Genomic DNA, 4,038 nt, shown 5'->3' on the forward strand with positions numbered 1-4,038 from the left:
AGCTAGTTTCTGAAATGAATAATTATGATTGTTCTTAAAAAAAGAAAACGACTTCAAATTACGTCAAGTATAGTACAATATAAAGTATTAAAGATCACTCAAAAACACAACTTCACAATCAAAGACAAATCTTGTTCAAACTTAAATAGAACCACAGAACACGACACATATCTCTAATGAAAAGGAACCATCAAGATACTCGCATTCATCAATAAATTTGAAGGAAATACACATTTTTAATCGGTCGATTTATAAGTAAATTATGATAAAGAGCCTATAAAATTTTGTGTTAAAAATAGTACATTGAAAACGTTTTGAACTCCTCGACTATAACCAGATTTCATATATAAAAGGCTGTTTTTGATAACCGTCACTACATCTTCGGCATCCCGGCAGCTATCTACAAAACGTTCCTTTATCGCCTTCAACATGAATATGAAAATCGCCATCTTCTTTGTTTTTATGTTAATCGGTAAGTCCTTTTTAACCGACTTCAAAAATGGAGGAGGTTATTCAATTCGACCATATATATATTTATTTATGTATGTTCGGGGATAACTTCTTCGTTTATGAACCGATTTTGATAATTCATTTTTTGTTGGAAAGGATATGTCCCAAGTGTAGTACCATGATAATTAAACCAGGATCTGATGATGGAATCCTAGAGAAATCGAGGGGAACCCTCGAAAATCGTAATAATAATTACTACGTTTGTTAATTTATTTCGTCTACTTACGTTTTATTACTTTTCGATGTAATTGAAGTCGATTTTTTTTCGTTTGCGAACAAACACAATTATTAAAATATTTTTTCTTTAGCTGTTATTTTCTTTAGCTGTTATTATCTAAAAAGATATATATTTTATATCCAAAAATCCGCAGTGGGGCAGTGTGGTACACTAACGCCGAGTTGCACGAAACAAAATTGAAATTTAAGTAGAGATTAAACTAATTTAATCACAAGAATTTCATACAATTCTTGCGATTAAATTAGTTTAATCACTACTTAAATTTTAATTTCTTTTCGTGCAACTCGGCGTAAGCTCCGATGCGTCTCCTATATGGACAAAGAGACTTATGGCCAACATGTGCAATTTTCATTTAAAAAATCTTTAACTGATACCTTTTAGAATCGATCTTCTATTCCATGTCATAGAAGTTCTTTTTCTGAATTTTAAAATTACATTACTGTGTCGAAGTTTTTGAAATTTATCAGAATGTAACTTATTTAATTATAGTCAACGGATAACTCTCTTACTTTTGTTACCCCCAACCATCCATAGTCCATCTAAGAAAAGGGTCAGAGCTAACCCACTTTGGGATGCGGAGGAATATGGTTAGTGAAGTTCTTCATCCACTCTCACAAAGAGAGGATCCTCCGACCAGACGGGTGATATGTCCGGTGGGCTAACGCCCCGACGGTCGGGATCTTGTATATATACTTAATCACTTTGAAAACTGATAGCGCGATGTAGCATACGTCAGTTTTCTCTAAATACGTAGTTTGTAGTCGTTCTTATTTCGCGCGATAGATGTCGCCACACCACCACGCTCCTCCACAGCACGGTGGCGAATATATTTCTTACCATGAGTAATGATCGCCATCAAGTGTCTATGATAACGACCGGGACCGACAGCTTAACGTGCTCTCCGAGTCAATCTGGGGAGACCCACAATCAGACAAAGACTGGAAATAAATTTTGTACAAATTCAAAGATCAAAATTTTTCCCTTTAGTGGAGAATATTAATTGTGTTGAATTTTTTAAAAAAGAGCGCTTGTCCTTTAGGTACCATCATGGCCGAAAATGACAACGAAACGTGCTACGCCTGCGGACCCGAGTGCGCGCCCGCGTGCGGTACCAAGCACTTCAGAACATGCTGCCACAACTATATGAGGAGGAACATACGTGGCATTAAGGTGAGTTGTTCGTACAAATAAATAAACTAACGATCAAACGAGTAGTTCTTGAGATGAGCGCACACAAACTCTTCAGCTTTAAAAAAAATAGTTTAAAATGTTTTACGTACGAGTATTGTAACTAACATTGTGACGGCAATTTTATATACAAGATGTGAACATTTACATTTAACTTATTTTAATTATATTTTCCTTTACAGCTGCAGGATCTAGATCAAAATTAGTCACACAGAAGAACAACGACGACCACAGACGAACCAGGACTCCCGTATGCTTTCTCGTAATATTGAAATCATATAAAAATGTGTTAAAAAAAGTATTGTTTTTATTTAAATATATCACAGCAGCCTTTCGCAGTCGACAGCTCGACTTTATGGACTCGAATTTTGACCACTTTGTCCGTTCGTTTGAACGCGCTAATCTCAGGAACTGCCAGCTCGATTTAAAAAAAATCTTTCAGTGTTAGATAGCCCATTTATCGAGGAAGGCTATAGGCTATATATCATCACGCTAACACCAATAGGAGGGGAGCAACAATGAAGAATATTTCGAAATCGTTTTTTTTTCTTTTTGAGAGTTTTTCCAGTTAGCCCAAAGAAACTGTTCCACGCGGACGAAGTCGTGCGCAGAATCTAGTTGAATGATATTAATAGAAATGACGCAAAATTTTACGCATTGTTACTTGTTCCACTAATTTGTATTACAATATTTTATGTTACATTTGCTTTACTAATGAAAAACTCCTTTAAGACGTAAATATCCTCTTTATTTGTGGTTTATATTAATAACGTAATGCAGTATTCAACGCAAAATATGACTAAATCTATATACTAAAAGAGAGCCGGTTTTTTGTTCGGTTATTATGTGAAAACCGCTGAACCTATCGGAATAATACTTATACCATAAGATGGGGCGTGTTTCGGAGAAGGTTTTAGTATATGATGTGTTGGTGATTACTTGTCGTGTAAAGAAATATGGACAGACAGAGGTCGCTAGTTTGTAATAATTGACGTTATTTTTAAAGAGTAACTCCGGAGTTTATTCGTCCTATTTGCAATCAGTAAATTCATCTATACAAATAAATAAAATCGCAGTGTCCGTTTGTAATATTAAAATAACCGCTTATTAATAAATGCATATGGATGTATACACGGTTATCATGGTTTATCATTATCATTTCAACCTATCGCAGTCCACTGCTGGACATAGGCCTCCACAAGTTTACGCCAAAAATGGCGTGAAATCATGTGTATTGCTCATAGTCACCACGCTGGGCAGGGCAGGATTGGTGACCGCAGGGCTTTGTCGCACCGAAGACGCTGCAGCCCGTCTTCGGCCTGTGTATTTCAAAGCCAGCAGTTCGATAGTTATCCCGTCATCGGTCGGCTTTATAAGTTTCGAGGTGATACTTTGTTATCCCTTAGTCGCCTCTTCACGACACTCACGGGACGAGAGGGGGTCGCTTTTTTTATACCACTAGGTCGACAAAAAAAGCGTACGGCTCACCTTATGGTAAGCGATTACCGTAGCTTATAGACGCTTGCAACACCAGAAGCATCGCAAGCGCGTTCCCGACCCAATCCCCAATCCCCCCAGGAGCTCTGGTCACCTTACTCACCAACAAGAACACAATACTGCTTGAAAACAGTATTATTTAGCTGTGATCTTCTGTAAGGTCGAGGTACTACCCCAGTCGGGTTGCTCCATATTTTGAGCAGGAAATTCCTGCTGTGCCCTACCTCAGTTAGTGCTAGCTAGCTGTGTGGTTCCTGCTGTAACCACACAGCAAAAAAAATACTTGACCACTACGATTAAATTTAAATAGGACACGACAAGTATCAGCTTTCAAAATGAAAAAGAATCATCAGATACACCCATTAAAACAGTTGTGAGATTAAAAATATATAAAATACAGTTGATTTGAGATTTTTTGCAAAAAAAAGAACATGAAGCGTGGTGCGAAGTTCGCCAGATCAACTTGTATATTACAAAACTCAGTGGTTGAGTTGCCTCAGTCAGTTCGGTCCCAGCCACCGTGCATGTTGCACGTATTTTGTTAACATTCTTAATATTAATAACACTATATTAAATAATTACGACGATGTAATATGCATTTTTAA

At 36.9% G+C, this 4,038-nt stretch overlaps 1 long non-coding RNA gene across 1 annotated transcript; it reads left to right on the forward strand.

Annotated features, from left to right (window-relative positions):
• Positions 1-378: 378 nt before the first annotated feature.
• Positions 379-2,185, forward strand: LOC123666822. Its single transcript, XR_006745355.1, has 3 exons — positions 379-472; positions 1,788-1,918; positions 2,119-2,185. It is a non-coding gene; the product is annotated as an uncharacterized LOC123666822 (long non-coding RNA).
• The last annotated feature ends 1,853 nt before the right edge of the window (positions 2,186-4,038 follow it).

Source organism: Melitaea cinxia, chromosome 27 (genome assembly GCF_905220565.1).
Source record: "Melitaea cinxia chromosome 27, ilMelCinx1.1, whole genome shotgun sequence".
Lineage (NCBI taxonomy): Eukaryota > Metazoa > Arthropoda > Insecta > Lepidoptera > Nymphalidae > Melitaea > Melitaea cinxia.